Source organism: Lathamus discolor, chromosome Z (assembly GCF_037157495.1).
Source record: "Lathamus discolor isolate bLatDis1 chromosome Z, bLatDis1.hap1, whole genome shotgun sequence".
NCBI lineage: Eukaryota > Metazoa > Chordata > Aves > Psittaciformes > Psittacidae > Lathamus > Lathamus discolor.
The window spans coordinates 110,590,566-110,608,046 of record NC_088909.1 but is presented as its reverse complement, the minus strand read 5'-3'; the positions used below and the strand labels follow the sequence as shown (position 1 = coordinate 110,608,046).

General features: G+C 49.0%; 1 protein-coding gene and 1 long non-coding RNA gene across 5 annotated transcripts in view; one reads left to right on the top strand and one right to left on the bottom strand.

Annotated features, from left to right (window-relative positions):
- The window catches only part of ME2 (malic enzyme 2), a 40,057-nt gene extending 38,288 nt beyond the window's left edge, over positions 1-1,769 (bottom strand). For both annotated transcript variants that reach the window (XM_065662540.1, XM_065662541.1), the window contains exon 1: positions 1,667-1,769. The gene's annotated coding sequence lies outside the window, so the exon portion shown is untranslated. The remainder of the gene's footprint in view (positions 1-1,666) is intronic.
- Positions 1,770-2,053: 284 nt separating this feature from the next.
- On the top strand, positions 2,054-9,276 carry LOC136004946 (uncharacterized). Of its 3 annotated transcripts, XR_010608627.1 has the most exons (5): positions 2,054-2,134; positions 3,526-3,696; positions 5,674-5,987; positions 6,804-6,907; positions 7,689-9,276. It is a non-coding gene; the product is annotated as an uncharacterized LOC136004946 (long non-coding RNA). The 3 variants fall into 3 exon arrangements; XR_010608626.1 differs by having other exon boundaries at positions 5,674-6,907; positions 7,744-9,276; XR_010608625.1 differs by having other exon boundaries at positions 5,674-6,907.
- Positions 9,277-17,481: the final 8,205 nt, after the last annotated feature.

Below are 17,481 nucleotides of genomic sequence, written 5' to 3'. Positions count from 1 at the left end.
AGTATGAACCTGCCAACCACTTATAAACCTTGGTGTGCACTATAGTTAAGGACTGTAAATAAAAAAAGTCCTGTTTAAACTACAGAAGAATCTGAAAACTACCCACACACAAAGAGTTACCAGCCCAGGTAACAGTGAAGCCCTTCTGTTGCAATAAAGGTGCTGCCACCAGTAGTAAAGATGAAGATTCAGTTAGTACTCACTCAGGCACAGCACACACTACCACGCGTTTTGACAGCTTCTTCCCCAGCTTGCAGAAGGAAAAGCTTCAGATCTTGCCTGCACTCTCACTGCTGACTCAGAAAGCTACCACACAGGACGACCAGAAGTTGTGTCCTGGGACCGTTAACACACAATTTCGCTTAAAAGACTTGCTCAGACCAAATTTCTACAGACCTTATAGGGCCAGCATCACATTCAACAGTGCTGGGTGCACACACACATGGGTTGCTTACAGGGCTTCTTACTCTGCCTAGCAATATTAGCCATGTGCATATACTCTTACACAGAAAGTTTCTCTCTGCGGTTCACTATTAACATTTTGGAATTAAAACCACGAAGATACCAAATCAACAGCTTTCTTGGCTGCAAGATCATCCCTTTTAATCAGCTGTTTGTCAACAAAGTTTTTGGGTTTCTTTAATCATTGGGAGATACGTGCCATGACATAACACACCAAGGTGCTGAGACACCAGCACCATGAGAAGCTGCTGTGCCTCAGAGGCCAAGAGAGACGTGGGACCTGCGGCGGTAGCACTTCAAACAGCCACTGCTGCTTCTTGTGACCAAGAGCCAAAAGGCAGACCCCGAGGTCTGCTCTAAAAATACCAGCAGCCTGACAAGCATTTCCTCTTCCAACAGCAGCTCCGCTACTGCCCAGCATTTGCTCTCTAGTGTTTAGGGACACGCCGTAAAACTTCATTGCCGGCATGGGGACCATTGGCCAACACTAAACAGCTGGAAAAGCAGCTTCACCCTGGATGAGGGGGTTTGGGGAGCATCCCCCAGCCCTGACCCGAGGAGCAGCCTCCAGCGATGGGGGCTGTTCCTGAAGGGCGGCAGCCGCGTTTAACACCGCTCTGACAGCTGGTAAACACGCACCGCTGCACGGCCCAGGCCACGCAACCTCCTGTTTCCCCCGCAGCAAAACACCCGCTTTGGTTTCTTTCGGTTTCCACCTGCCGCCGGAGCCGCCCGGGACCAGGGCAGCGGGCCGCGGCGGGCGGAGCGGGCCCCGGGGTGGGGGGGTCCCCAGAGCAGGCCGAGCCCCAGGGCCTCACAGCGAACACAGAGGGGGTTTGGTGCGACTTAAGAGAGGCCGCGGGGGACCGGACTGAGGGGCGCGGAGCTCCCTGCGCCCCGCCCGGCCTCGTGCCCCTTCAGGGTGGGACGGGGCTGGCCACACGCCCGGGCCCTGCCAGTCCCGGTGCCGCCCCGGCCCTGCCCACCGCACACCTCCGGCGACTGCTCGGCGGGGTGCGAAGCGAGCGGCCTCTCCTCACCCTGGCAGCACGCAGGGTACTGTGCCGGGGGAGAGGTTTCAGAGGGAGGAGGGCAGGCAGCGAGGGTCGAGGCTCTGTAGAAAACACCCCCGAGACACGGGTTGTAAAGAGAGGCCTTTCGTACGCCATTGCAATCGTAAGATTGTTACCAGAAGGGGATCTACCTCTTCCTGCTGCTGCTGCGGCTGCTGCCTGCCGAGCGATGCTGGCCGAGGACCTGTGTCTATTGTGCCACAGCAACTCCCACCGCCGGAGCTCCGTCCACCACGGAGCCCACCACTGAATGAAGCGGACGGGGAGGCGCCGGCGAGGGACACCCCGGAGGGCGGGGCGTCAGCCGTGATCGACAGCACCGCCCAGCCAATGAGAAGGAAACCGGCTTGCCCGCCTGTGGCCTCGCTCAGCCAATCAATTGCCTTTGCCGCCCTGACACAAGGGAAACCGCGGCCGGGCACCGCCTGTGATATGTTAATGAGGCGGGAGCGACAGCGAATCAGCGCGGGGGGTGGGGCTGTGTGCCGGCCGTGCCCTGAGGGGACGCTGAGGGCCGGGGGTCTCATGGAGGACAGGACTGGGGTGCGGCGGGAGCGCGGCTGCGGGGCTGGCACGGAGCTCCCCTTGACCTGTGTGCAGTGAGTCCAGGGCCCCCCGTGTGCTGGGCTGCACCCCCAGGGCGTGAGCAGCAGCTCAGGGAGGGGATCCTGCCCCTCTGCTGCGCTCTGGGGAGACCCCCCCTGCAGCCCTGATCCAGCTCTGGGGCAGCAGCACAAGAGGGACGTGGAGCTGCTGGAGCGAGGGCAGAGGAGGCCATGGAGATGCTGCGAGGGCTGGAGCAGCTCTGCTCTGGAGCCAGGCTGAGAGAGCTGGGCTGGGGCAGCCTGGACAAGAAAAGGCTCCTGAAGGGGAGACCTGAGAGCAGCTCCAGTGCCTAAAGGGGCTGCAGGGAACCTGGAGAGGGGCTTGGGACAAGGGCCTGTAGGGACAGGCCAAGGGGAATGGCTTGAACCTGCCCCAGGGGAGACTGAGATGGGCTCTTAGGCAGCAGCTCTTTGCTGTGAGGGTGCTGAGGCGCTGGCACAGGGTGCCCAGAGAAGCTGTGGCTGCCCCATCCCTGGCAGTGCTCAAGGCCAGGTTGGACACAGGGGCTTGGAGCAAGCTGCTCCAGTGGAAGGGGTCCCTGCCCGTTGCAGGAGGTTGGGACTGGAGGAGCTTTAAGCTCCCTTCCATCGCAAACCAGACTGGGATTCGTTCATTCTATGTTTTCTAGTATTGCAAATATTGAGGGTCTTAATTCTCTGCTGGCCTCTAACATGATTTAAATTGTGAAATGTAGGAACAAGGACTGTGCAGTTAAAAGAAGCAGTGTTGCTATGGTAACTAACAATAACTCTATAAATCCACTTAATCAAAACCCCCTCGACTAATTGTGATTTTGAAGCCTGTCATTAAGTGCTCATTGTGCTGCTTTCCCCCTGTCAGCATGACTGATGGCTTTGAAACATCTCTGAATAATGTGGTGCTGAACCTATAAACAAAGGAGATGTATAAAATAACACGCAAGGTCATGACTTTTTTTAACCATGCATGGTTTAAAATAGCCCAAATCGCAGGCATTTAAAAATGACAGAGCTCATCTCCAAATAGGATGAATTGGTGTAGCTGTAAACCCATGTCATTTCAGACAGATCAAGGATCTTACCCAGTACATCTATATCATTAACTACAACAGTTAATGACATGTAAACTCATGTCATTTCAGACAGATCGAGGATCTTACCCAGTATATCATTAACTGCAATAGTTAATGGCTTGTTGCAGTTTATTGCAAAACACTTCTTTGTGAAAGAATCTGTTGAAAGCTGTGTTGTAATTAATCCCAGAAGTGAAAAACTTACACCCCAGGGAACAGGATTAGGCAGGGCTGCAAAGCCTGGAACTCACAGCAGCAGCTTTTAATGGAGGGAGAACTTTGGTTTCTAGACAGCACACCCACTACTTCTGCACTGGTGTTTTCTCCCAGCAGCTCTCTGATGTCCGTCACACTCATTCTTGAAGCCAGACTCCAAGCCACCAAGCCTTTTCCAAGCTACAGGTTGTTGTGAAGAGGAAGTATGGTACATCCTTCGTATCTTAACATAACCCTGGTCTTGTGCCATGGAGGCATGTGTCATGGTGATGCTCAGCCTACTGTCAGGTAATGCAGACTTGGCTTGTCCTGAGATAAGAAGGGGGTGCCTTACATTTTGTCCATTCATCTCATGCTGCTCCATAACCACTGAGTGCATGTTATGTTTCTAGCTACTTCCAGCAACTGCCTGTGGTACAGAAGCAGGGAAGTTGTCATTTCTTCTTCCTGCTGAGGACTTTAATCACCATATTTGGTGCTCAGCACAGAGGAGTTTCTTTTGGTGCTCATGATGTTGTTGCTTTGCTGTTGCCAAGAGAGCAACTTGGAGCCTTTGGCATTCCTTAGCTCCATAAAGCCAACTGTGATGGCTCTGTTGTTGCTCTGAGCTGTACGGGAGCAGCCTCGAGCAGTGTCACAGCTCACTTACTATGGGGCACGAATTCATTCAGGAACTTTTGATACAACAGGAGCCTCTTTGATTTCAACAGCAGATTTACCACAGGCCACTACATTTTACTGGGGTCCCTGTTCAGTGCTGAAGTAAAATGCATCTCTCAAACATCAGTTTCAAGGTTGTACATCAAGGTGGTTTTCTTAAATCACCTCCACTCTCCTAAAACCGCACTCTATTTGCTCTGAGCTTTCCTGGGCTTTTGATCATTTGCTGCTGTTCTGTCTCCCTGTGCTAAATGACAGTCAGATACTTCCTGTTTCATTTTCCTTGTGATAAACTGTATTGATTGTAACCCAGTCTGACAAATTAAACAGAAGACTTTTGATTTCTGTCCTTGAGATGATTGTGTCTCTGTTTTCTGTAACATTCCCTATTTTTAAAATATCTTATTTAAAGCAAAGTCACCAGAGCTGGACTCAGTATTTTCATCTTTTTATGTCAGTGATTCTTAATGGAAACTACCCCTCCAAAAAAAAAATCAAACCCCAAACTTCTCTGTTTTCAAGATCCAAAGCTCTTTTCCTCTTTTCCTTTCCTCCACAGCACTGCCCCAACACCTATGCTGTCACTTCTATAAATATATTTATAATGTAGTTATATATATATATATATATATATACAGCTACTGAACAAACAAATATTTAAGCAGTCATGTTGCTTTTTATCTACCTTCAATCTTGGACTTTTTTACAGTGCTGACTAGCAGACAAGCCATCTCTCAGGAAAATAAAAACTGGCACCTTCACTTTCCACTGTATTTCTGTTAAAAAGTGCCAGTTGTTAACTTCATGGTTAAACTAGCCCTCATATGGAGAGATGACTCTACTGACTCTTCTCATTTACGTTGTGAGACTATAGCCGGAAGTAGGCAGTAAAGATGATTGTTACCTCAAGGCAAGGCTTGTGAAGAAAAATGGTATCTTTTATTAAACTGATCCCACTGGAAGATACTGTTCTCCCCACACACCTTGTCTCTCTTATATCTTTAGAGCAACACTGCAAACTATCTTTATGCTGTTTCCATTATTTGATTCTACTTCTGCCTAGTAATTTTGTTCTATCTTTTAAAGTTGTTCTGCTTAAAATCACTCATGTAGCATTTTTACGATCAGATGTGTCCAGAATATTCTCTGGCTCCGAGACCAGCTCGCATGGGAACATCCCACATCCATGCTATAAAAGTGTTTTACAATCTAAATCAACGTTTATGTGCAGACTGCACTTTGGGCATAGCATGCTAATTCCCACACTGTCTCCAGCAGTTGTTTAGGAAACTGCTAGCTGGCCTGATCCAGAGCTATGCCTGGGGTTGTCCTATCAACTGAACAGTGTAGGTGACAAAGCTCCACCTCCTGGGGACATTTTGTAGCACTGTTAAATCTGTGCCTATTGGGGATGATGTTCTTTAAGCATATGTCCATACGTGTCTGTAAGTCTTCCCAGTTAGGGAGCTTTGGCCTACGTGCATACAAGTCCCTTCCCAAACTAGTTCTGATTAATTGCTTAGTAACTCTTGTAGGTTAACAATAGTCTGGCATTTGCTGCTTTTTAATTTAGGTTTTACTTTCCCTGCTTTTTGATATTTTCAGGCTGCCGACCCATTTCACCTCAGATCGTCAGTTGCTTCTACTCTGCTGAGCTCCTTGAACAGCCGGGGACATGGTGGCACAACCAGGTGGTACTTTATCTTGCTTTTCTGGCTCTTCCTCTTCTTCCTTCAATTTTCAGTTTCCTCAGTCTATCTTCAACACTGTGTCACACTACTTCTATTGACCGATGATGATTTCCTCCCTCCTCATTTTTGTTCCATTAATACAGCCACACAGTGAGTAGAAGATACGGTTGCAGTTTGCACAGATTTAACTGTACTGGAGCTAATCTGCCCACTATGGCAGGGCCAGAAGTAAGTGCATTGTAAAGGAAAGGCTGTTTTACCACTGGGTGCAGAGAGTGCAGGTACCACAAGTAGCAGCCTTCACAGGGGGAAATTGTAGCCTTTTTGGTGCATTAATCCCTTAATAAATTTTCTGCTGGGAATCACGGTAAACCTCTTCCTCTTCTCCACTGCTGCTAGTTGTATTAGTTGTGTTAAACCCAGGTAGATTTGTATGTGCTGTGCTCACAGCTCTCAGCACTGGTGCAGACACACAGTGGCCTTTCCTACACCATCCTGTCAACTAGGAGCTTTATTCCAGAGATTATCTACAGCACCCTAGCTCTGACATTCTGAACCATCTTCCTTAACATCCCCTTTCTTATAGTTCGTAGAATCACAGAATCCAGGTTGGAAGGGTCCTCAAGGATCATCTGGTCCAACCCTTCTATGCAAAGCATGACCTAGACTGGATGTCCCAGCACCCTGTCCAGCCCAATCTTAACAGTGTCCAACACTGGGGAACCCACCACTTCCCTAGGGAGATTATTCTCCCCATAAGAATAATCTGATTGTTCTCAGTGTGAAAATTTTCCTCTTATGTCCAGTTAGAATCTCCCCAGGAGTAACTTGTGCCCATCATCCCTTGTCTTTTCCATGGGACTCCTTGTAAAAAGGGAGTCTGTCTTCTTTGTAACCACCCTTTAAACCCTGGAACTTCTCAGAAGGCTTAGCTCCTTAGTTGTATTGATGGAAGGACAGAAGGACATGGGGCCTGAACTGAGGCTGGCAATTTAGTCTAAGGAGAAAAACCTTGTGTCTTTAATGTTCCTGTTTTAAGCACAGAAGTAACCAATTAATTTTCATCAAGAAGCTCGAATGGCTTATTGTCCTGTCTCCTTTTGTGTGATCATCCAGGAGGCGGCTGGGAACTAAAGTAGTCCTCACAGGTAAGTCTTTACCAGTCCGTTTCCACCAGTGTAACGGTATCAGCACGTACCTGCAACATCAAGTTTGTGGGTTTGAGACTGTTAATCCAAGCCTAAAGCAGAGCAAGTACTGAGGGGAAGGACTGCCCTCTTCTGATCACTCAGTATATAGCAAGTTGAGATGGTCATAGCTTGCTTTGACAAAACCGGGTATAAAAACCACAAAAACCTGAACACTAAACTTACCGTGAGTTTAGATGTCCTAACCACTGACTTCAGTTAAGCTGGCAAGAGGCATCACTCAGACACCTCAGAAGAAAGTCTAACTCCATCAGTAAGTGTTTGGTGACATTGCATCTGAGTTTAACATCTTGAAATCAGCATACAGTGCTTTTCTGTCTCTCTCATATCTGATATGGTGTGTCTGTGTGTGGCAGAATGAGACTTGGACCTTGCAGGGACTGATCAGAGCCAGTGGTAAGGTCTGAAAGTTAAAGGCCAAGTGCCCATCAACATACACACACTAGATGATTTTTGCTCCTGCCTTAAAATGGTGGACACCACACTCTCAGCCTGAGCTCCCAGGCAATTACAGTAGTGTTTCAGGCTTGAAACTGTTTAATGAGAACCATGTGCTTTTTCCCCCAGTATAGCAGTGACAGACAAAAATAATAGAGAAACCTGCCAAACCTGATCCATTAACCTTCACTAGGTCTCCAAATTGCAGTGGCTTGAGAGGCCTAAAAGTCAATTTTCTATATTGTTACATGGTATCACCATCTCCACCTTGACTTCTACCTAGGGTAGCAAAGGATATTGTCCTAACCAGTGCAAATCAACTTTGTTTCGTACCAAAGAAGTGACAGAACGGACTATGAGCTGGTAAGCAGAGCACCATCCTGGCACTGAAGAGAAAGAGCTTTTGCTTCCAGAGCCTCCATTTGCCTTCTGAATGTTGCTGAAGACAAGCCCACTCTGCTGTGACTCTGCTAAAGTGATGTTACAGCCGCTGACCCAAAACGTCACATCTGTGTCCTGCTTGGATTCCTGTGCACTTAAAGTCATTTGATACATACCCTCACTGGCTGCATATTGCTAGCTGAACCATAAAATTTACCTTCTCCTGCAGGAGAAGGCTGATATTAAAACACTGAATCATAGAATCATCTACCTGGACTTGTGCAAGGCATTTGACACTGTCCCACATGACATCCTTGTCTCTAAGCTGGAGAGGCATGGATTTGACAGATGGACAACTCTGTGGATGAGGAACTGGCTGGATGGTCGCACTCAAAGAGTTGTGGTCAGCAGCTCAGTGTCCAAAAGGAAACTGGTAATGAGTGGTGTCCATCAGAGGTCAGTACTGTTACCAGTCCTGTTCGTCGTCTTTGTCAGTGACATGGACAGTGGGATAGAGCACCCACAGCAAGTTCACCAATGACACCAAGCTGTGTAGTGCAGTTGACATGCTGGAGAGTCAATGGATGGCATCCAGAGGGACCTGAACAGGCCAGAGAGTTGGGGCCATGTGAACCTCATAGAGTTCAACCAAACCAAGTGCAAGGTCCTGCCCCTGGGTCAGGGGAATCCCCAGCACAAACACAGGCTTGGGGAGACTGGATGAAGCAGCCTGAGGAGAAGGACTTGGGGTGTTGAGTGAGGAGAAGCTCCCCATGACCCGGCTTCAGTGAGCGCTTGAGCGCAGAACTCTCCTGTGTGCTGGGCTGCACTCCTAGAGCGTGAGCAGCAGCTCAGGGAGGGGATCTTGCCCCTCTGCTGTGCTCTGGAGAGACCCCCCCCCCTGCAGTCCTGATCCAGCTCTGGGGCAGCAGCACAAGAGGGACGTGGAGCTGCTGGAGCGAGGCCAGAGGAGGACACAGAGATGCTGCGAGGGCTGGAGCAGCTCTGCTCTGGAGCCAGGCTGAGAGAGCTGGGTTGGGTCAGCCTGGAGAAGAGAAGGCTCCTGAAGGGGAGACCTGAGAGCAGCTCCAGTGCCTAAAGGGGCTGCAGGAAACCTGGAAAGGGGCTTGGGACAAGGGCCTGTAGGGACAGGCCAAGGGGAATGGCTTGAACCTGCCCGAGGGGAGACTGAGATGAGCTCTTAGGCAGCAGCTCTTTGCTGTGAGGGTGCTGAGGCGCTGGCACAGGGTGCCCAGAGAAGCTGTGGCTGCCCCATCCGTGGCAGTGCTCAAGGCCAGGTTGGACACAGGGGCCTGGATCAGCCTGGTCTAGTGGAAAGTGTCCCTGCACATGGCAGAGGGTTGGAGCTGGATGAATTTTAATGTTCCTTTCAACCCAAACCATTCTATATTAAAAACCAGATCAAGGAGAAGCAATTACATGGTGAGTTTCTACATCTCATACACACAATAAAAAACATAAATCCTTTACATCAATGGTGCATCGTATCACTTGCCAGAATATGCAGACATCTGGATTTGGAACAGTGACAGACATCTTAGTTATGAGATATCCGGATGGGGAGTTATGAGCAAGCTATAAAACCTCTTTTATAAAACAAGCTTTGGCTCTTATTCTGAGGACCTTCTGTAGTTTAAATTACAGAGAGTATAACTCCATCAAGATTTCACCAGCGCTGCTGTGAATGGAAGTTTCTCATTCTTGACAACTTCCAGAAACAAGATATTTCTCTTTTATGAAAGCAGCAGAACTTGAATCTTTTGAAAATTGAAACCTACTTAGCCATAAAATTTGGTGGTTTTTTTTCTAGTTCAGGCCTGTTTTCCTCAGTTCAAGGATTGGGTGAACTGAGGCTGAATGAAGCCACTGCAGGTTGAAGATAAAAGCTGGCATACCACAGAGCTGCAGAAACTACATATCTTACCTCTACTCTGATCCTGCAGGCCACAGATCTTAAAGGCAGTGTGCTGAAAGAAGAAAGCCATCACAGAAAGCTGTTAGGAATATTTACCCTCTGTCAATCTATGTCAGTTGTTCCCAACCACCTTTATCCAGTTCAGGAACTCACAAATGCCTTCCAGGATGATTTGCTCCATTTTCTTTGCAGGACCTCAGCCAAGGCTGCCTGACCTGCAGGCTCGAGTGATCCCTTCTATCCTGAGGAGGGTTTGGGGTCCCTTTGCACCCCTGCTCACACTTAATGCACCCCAGAGCAGCTCCTCCACCACTCCAGGAGTTGACTGAAGATGAGAGATGCTGTCAGTCCCTAACCAGGAACCTGCCAGCAGAAGCTGTTAGGCGCTGTCAGAAGCAAAAGCCTCCAGATGCCAGCCCTCACGGCATGGTCCCCACATCCCCAGGGGCCAGGCCTGGAAGCAGGGCTGCAGTCAGTGTGTATTTGCTGCATGACTGGGCCCAGGAGAGTCAGTTCATTACTCAGTGTCTGTTGTTCCACATGTCTCCTGCAAACTGCAAATTGCAGCCATCCGAGAATCCTCACTGGGGCAGCAGCTGTCGGTATTGCTGTTTGGATCCTTTACTTTCCAGTGCATACAAAAGCCTGAACAGCAAGACATTGTACTTTTTTAACTGTAGAGAAGCTCTTGTGAATGTGCGCTGCACATTATCCCTGTCACAAACGTCTGGGGGATGCAGAGTTAATGGGAAATCTGGTGGCAACACCAGGTTACTGTTCATAAAGATGTGGACTTGGCAGGAGATTGGAACTAGATGATCTTAAGGTCCTTTCCAACCCTAGCTACTCTATGATTCTATGATCCTATTACTTCTTACTTTGAGCTTCCCCAGTAGATCATATGCTTCTCTGTAGGAGAGAAAAAGCTGTCTCCAACGTATTTTTTAAAAAATATTGCTAAAAACATAAACCTCCTGGGTTTAAAAGCCACCTAATTTGTCAGGACCTATCAGTGCAGTCACACATGGGAAGACATTCCTCTTTTCTGCCTCCTTTGTCAGAGGGTACTGACAAAACTGAAGAATTTATATTTTTTAGGCACATTGATACATTGATACAATCCAGTTGGCTGCAGTGCTTACACAGGGTGGACTTGGGTCACCAGAAACAGAATGATTTCATTTTCTGTTCTAATCTCTTATTACTTAAAGACCAACCCGGGGGAACAAAGTGCTTAACCACATGTGTGTACACAACAGAACACTAGAGTAATCCCTGTTGACATAAATGTCTCTGCTGACCTGCTTGACAACGATGTGCTCAAATATTTTGCTGGAGAAAATCTACCTGATGCGATTCAGCAAGACAAAACACCTCCTGGCTTCATTCACAGGCACAGGGAGCACTCACCACCCTGCAAGCCCAGACCTACAGCTGCTCCTCACTGCTCACACATACACCAAATATGTGTGATCCCGTTATTTCTTCCCACAGGAGGAAAAGCTTGATGTCAAATCACCAGCTGCTGGTCCACCCTCGACCTGCGGCTCATCTGCACATCATGGGCACTGAAAATGGAAGTCAGCAGCCCAGAATGCCAGCTGTATCCTGGGCTGCATCAAAAGGAATGTGATCAGGAGCTCAAAGGACGTGATCCTGCCCCTCTACAACATAAAAAGGACATGGAACTGTTGGAACAAGTCCAGAGGAGGGCCATGAGTATGATTGGCGACTGGAGCACCTCCCGTATGAAGACAGGCTGAGAAAGTTGAGGCTGTTCAGCCTGGAGAAGAGAAGGCTGCGTGGGGACCTCATAGCAGCCTTCCAGTACCCGAAGGGGGCCTATAAGGATGCTGGGGAGGGACTCTTCATTAGGGACTGGAGTGATAGGACAAGGGGTAACAGGATAAAACTTAGACAGGGGAAGTTTAGATTGGATTGAAGGAAGAAGTTCTTTACTGTAAGGGTGGTGAGGCACTGGAATAGGTTGCCCAAGGAAGTTGTGAATGCTCCATCCCTTGCAGTGTTCAAGGCCAGGTTGGATGAAGCCTTGGGCTTCATCCACTTGGTTTAGTGTGAGGTGTCCCTGCCCATGGCAGGGGGGTTGGAACTAGATGATCTTAAGGTCCTGTCCAGCCCTGACTATTCTACGATTCTATGATTCTACTCTGCTCTCATGAAATCCTACTTGTAGCACTGTATACAGTTCTGGTGTCCCTAATGTCCCCAATGTAAGAAAAACATGGAGCTGTTGGAGCAAGTCCAGAAGAGGCTATGAGGATGATCAGGGGCTGGAGCACCTCCTATATGAAGACAGAACATTGGGGCTGTTCAGCGTGGAGAAGAGAAGGCTCTGGATACTTCAGAGCAGCTTCCAGTGTCTGAAGGGGGCTACAAGGATACTGGAGAGGGACTCTTCAGGGGTGATGGGTTCAAATGGAGACAGGGGAAGTTCAGGCTAGATAAAAGGAAGAAATTCTTTAATATGAGGGTGGTGAGGAACTGTCACAGGTTGCCCAGAGAAGTGATGAATGCTCCATCCCTGGCAGTGTTCAAGGCCCGGTTGAACAGAGCCTTGTGCGACATGGTCTAGTGTGAGGTGTCCCTGCCCACGGCAGGCGGTTGGAACTGGATGATCTTAAGGTCCTTGCCAAACCAAACCGTTTTGATTCTATATGTAAGGTCATGTCAGGGCTCTTACTCTAGGTGGCGTCTTCAGTCTGTGTCCCCCGTGGGGTTGGTGTGAGAATTGAATCCAGGCAGTGAGTTGTAAAGGGCGGGAACCGCACTTTGATGAACTTCCCTGCAGAGGGCAGTGCGTCCTCGCCTAAGGCAGCGCACATCTCCAAGAGCCGCACAACTCTGAAGTCAGAACAGACTTGTAACTAGGAAATACAATTCTTTCCGGTGTCTGGGAAGGAGATGCCCTCCAGAGCGACAGCCCTGGCCTGGGGAGATGCTCCTGAATCTACAACCCAGCTTCCATTTCTGCATGTGCGTGCTCAGCTCTGTACCCATGACTTCCCATCTCCTATGGTTTCTCCGTCTACCCCTCTTTTCTCTATCCTTCTCCTCAAAAAGCCAATTCTGGCTCTTTTATGGCTGCTGCTGAGCAAACAGCTCAGCATGTCCAGCAGGAACCTGTGCTAGAAATGGAGTCACAGTAGCTGGGACACGTGGGCTTGGGGTCTGCTGCTCACCCCATTGATGGTAACTTCACTGACCTAAACTACATGATTGTTAAAAGTCCCTTCCAACTCAAACCATTCTGTGATTCATAACAATTGGAGAAGAAAACCAGAAGATACCTCACCTTTTTCATCAGTCAGTCTTACAGCATATTCTTTGCATCTTCCCCATTTACAGATGAGGTCAAGCAGAAACGCATACAGAGATGGGGTGGTTCTGCCCCTGGGAACTCAGGAGACCAGGGAGGAACAGAGTGAGTCTGAGAGCAGCAGTCTGCCATGTTTCTAATCCCTGAGTAAGGAAGTAAGGGTTATAGAATCATAGAATAGTTAGGGTTAGAAAAGACCTTAAAATCATCAAGTTCCAACCCCCGTGCCATGGGCAGGGACACCTCACACTAAACCATCCCACACAAGGCTCTGTCCAACCTGGCCTTGAGCACTGCAAGGGATGGAGCATTCACAGCTTCCCTGAGCGACACATTCCAGTGCCTCACCACCCTAAACAGTAAAGAACTTCTTCCTTATATCTAATCTAAACTTCCCCTGTTTAAGTTTTAACCCATTACCCCTTGTCCTATCACTCCAGTCCCTAATGAAGAGTCCCTCCCCAGCATCCCTATAGGCCCCCTTCAGGTACTGGAAGGCTGCTATGAGGTCTCCACGCAGCCTTCTCTTCTCCAGGCTGAACAGCCCCAACTTCCTCAGCCTGTTTTCATACGGGAGGTGCTCCAGTCCCTTGATCATCCTCGTGGCCTCCTCTGGACTTGTTCCAGCAGTTCCATGTCCTTTTTATGTCGAGGACACCAGAACTGCACACAATGCTCCAGGTGAGGTCTCATGAGAGCAGAGTAGAGGGGAAGGATCACCTCCTTCAACCTGCTGGTCACGCTCCTTCTGATGCAGCCCAGGATACAGTTGGCTTTCTGGGCTGCGAGCGCACACTGAAGCCAGCTCATGTTAAGTTTCTCATTGACCAATACCCCCAAGTCCTTCTCCTTGGGCTGCTCTGAATCTCTTATTTGCCCATCCTGTAGTTGTGCCTGGGATTGCTCTGACCCTGGTGTAGGACTTTGCACTTAGTATGGTTAAACTTCATAAGGTTGGCATCAGCTCACCTCACAAGCATGTCAAGGTCCCTCTGGATGGCATTCCTTCCCTCCAGTGTATCAACTGAACCACACAGCTTGGTGTCCACGGCAGACTTGCTGAGGGCGCACTCAATCCCACTGTCCATGTCACCGACAAAGATGTTGAACAAGACCGGTCCCAACACCCATCCCTGAGGGACACCACTCATTACTGGTCTACAGCTGGACATTGAGCCATTGACCACAACTCTTTGCATGCGGCCATCCAGCCATTTCTTTATCCATTGAGTGGTCCATCCATCAAATTGATATCTCTCCAATTTATAGATAAGGATGTAGTGTGGGACAGTGTTGAGTGCTTTGCACAAGTCGAGGTAGATGATGTCAGGTGCTCTGCCCCTGTCCATCAGTTCCATAGACCCATCGTAGAAGGCCACCAAATTGGTCAGGCAGGATTTCTGCTTAGTGAAGCCACACTGGCTGTCACCAGCCACCTTGTTGTTGTTCATGTGCCTTAGCATGCCTTCCAGGAGAATCTGCTCCAAGATTTTGCCAGGCACAGAGGTGCGACTGACTGGTCTATAATTCCCCGCGTCATCCATTTTCCTCTTCTTGAAAATGGGGATTATATTTCCCTTTTTCCAGTTGTCCCGAACTTCACCTGACTGCCATAATTTTTCAAATATAATGGACAGTGGCTTAAGCAACTTCATTCACCAGCTAGTAAAGTTGCTAATGGAAACTGAGTACGGGCACAGTGGTGTTTACCGGAAGATGAGACTACATAGCTCTTGGGGGAACAGCTCAAAGTGGTAGGCGAATAGATGGAAGATCTTAGCATTTACTGGCAGCTGCCATGTTTGTGGGTTTGAGGAACAGCATGTAGGCAACGAAGTACCTGATGTTTAATGGACTCTTTCCTGATGGAGAGATGATGAAGGCGTCTTGCTCATGTTTTACTTTTTATGAGCCAGTTCAGTCAGTGTGAAATGTCAGTTGGTGTCTGTGGAGACAAATCACAACCAAAGGAATAAACCAAGGTTTCTGCTTTGAGCTCCCATTAAATGGCTCTGTGATTAAATGCTTCAGTCTGTTGCTCAGCAGTTTATGGAATGACATTGGCTACCCAGGATTTGGAGAAGGCTGAGGTTCTTAATGACTTCTTTGCCTCGGTCTTCGCTGGCAAAGGCTCTGACTGCACTGCCCAAGTCTTGGAAGGCAGACACAAGGACTGTGAGAATGATGAACCTAGGCCCACTGTAGAAGAGAATCTGGTTTGAGACCATCTTAAAAACCTGAATGTACACAAGGCCATGGGACCTGATGAAATCCACCTGTGGGTCCTGAAGGAGCTGGCAAATGAAGTTGCTAAGCCACTGGCCATCATATTTGAAAAATCATGAGAGTTCAGTGAAATTCGGGACGACTGGAAAAAGGGAAATATAATCCCCATTTTCAAGAAGAAGATAATGGATGACCCAGGGAATTACAGACCAGTCAGTCGCACCTCTGTGCCTGGCAAAATCCTGGAGCAGATTCTCCTGGAAGGCATGCTAAGGCGCATGAACAAAAACAAGGTGGCTGGTGACAGCCAGCGCGGCTTCACTAAGGGGAAATCCTGCCTGACCAATTTGGTGGCCTTCTATGATGGGGCTATGGAACTGATAGACAGGGTTAGAGCAGCTGATATCATCTACCTGGACTCGTGCAAAGCATTCAACACTGTCCCACACTACATCCTTGTCCGTAAATTGGAGAGACATCAATTTGATAGGTGGAGCACTCAGTGGACAAAGAACTGGCTGGATGGCTGCACGCAAAGAGTTGTGGTCAATGGCTCAATGTCCAGCTGTAGACCAGTAACAAGTGGTGTCCCTCAGGGATGGGTGTTGGGACCAGTCTTGTTCAACATCTTTGTCGGTGACATGGACAGTGGGATTGAGTGCGCCCTCAGCAAGTCTGCCGTGGACACCAAGCTGTGTGGTTCAGTTGATACACTGGAGGGAAGGAATGCCATCCAGAGGGACCTTGACATGCTTGTGAGGTGAGCTGATGCCAACCTTATGAAGTTTAACCATACTAAGTGCAAAGTCCTACACCAGGGTCAGAGCAATCCCAGGCACAACTACAGGATGGGCAAATAAGAGATTCAGAGCAGCCCAAGGAGAAGGACTTGGGGGTGTTGGTCGATGAGAAAATGAACATGAGCCGGCAGTGTGCGCTCGCAGCCCAGAAAGCCAACCGTATCCTGGGCTGCATCCAAAGGAGCGTGACCAGCAGGTCGAAGGAGGTGATCCTGCCCCTCTACTCCGCTCTTGTGAGACCTCACTTGGAGCATTGTGTGCAGTTCTGGTGTCCTCGACATAGAAAGGACATGGAACTGCTGGAACAAGTCCAGAGGAGGGCCATGAGGATGATCAGGGGACTGGAGCACCTCCCGTATGAAGACAGGCTGAGGAAGTTGGGGCTGTTCAGGGTGGAGAAGAGAAGGCTGCATGGAGACCTCATAGCAGCCTTCCAGTACCTGAAGGGGCCCTATAGGGATGCTGGGGAGGGACTCTTTGTCAGGGACTGTAGTGACAGGACAAGGGGTAGTGGGTTAAATCTTAAACAGGGGAAGTTTAGATTAGATATAAGGAAGAAATTCTTTCCTGTAAGGGTGGTGAGGCACTGGAATGTGTTGCTCAGGGAAGTTGTGAATGCTCCATCCCTTGCAGTGTTCAGGGCCAGGTTGGACAGAGCCTTGTGTGGGATGGTTTAGTGTGAGGTGTCCCTGCCCATGGCAGGGGAGTTGGAACTTGATGATCTTAAGGTCCTTTCCAACACTAACTATTCTATGGTTCTATGATTCTATGATTTTTGCCACAGCTGCCTTCAGTTTCCCACTTGTTTTCCCATCCGAGACTTAGTGAACGCGCAGCCTGGCTGAGGACGCAGGGGTGACACAGCAACTGCCACTGCCAGCTCTGCCAACACATGACTCCACATGCCAGCCACATCTCTGTTCCCAGCCAATCCTGTCCCTCCACTATGGAGGGACACCATAGAGAAGCTCACCCACATCCCAGCCAAGCCTGTCCCTCTGCTGTGGAGGATGGACAAGCTCACCCCGACCACGCAAATCCCTGGTGGCACTTGGAAGTTGGTGGGGTGCAGCTCCAGTAGAAGTGGGATGAATGTACAGCAACCATGGGCAAGAGATGGCATGAGCCATGTCACAAGGGTGACGTGAGCCCCTGATTTGATGCTAATTTGGACAAGAAAAACTAATTTTCTGCATCCTTCTGTAGGAAGAGAATAATGAGCTATCTCAGCTGGAGGGACCACAGAGGACTCCAGCTGCTCAGCACACTGAATGAGAGTCAGAAACACTTTAATGTAAGGCCTCGTTTTGCTGCAGTGATGAATAACCATTATATACCATATTCTCTGGAGGGAGAGGCTTTTCTTCTTTCCTTTCACAGCTGACAGTTGCATGGG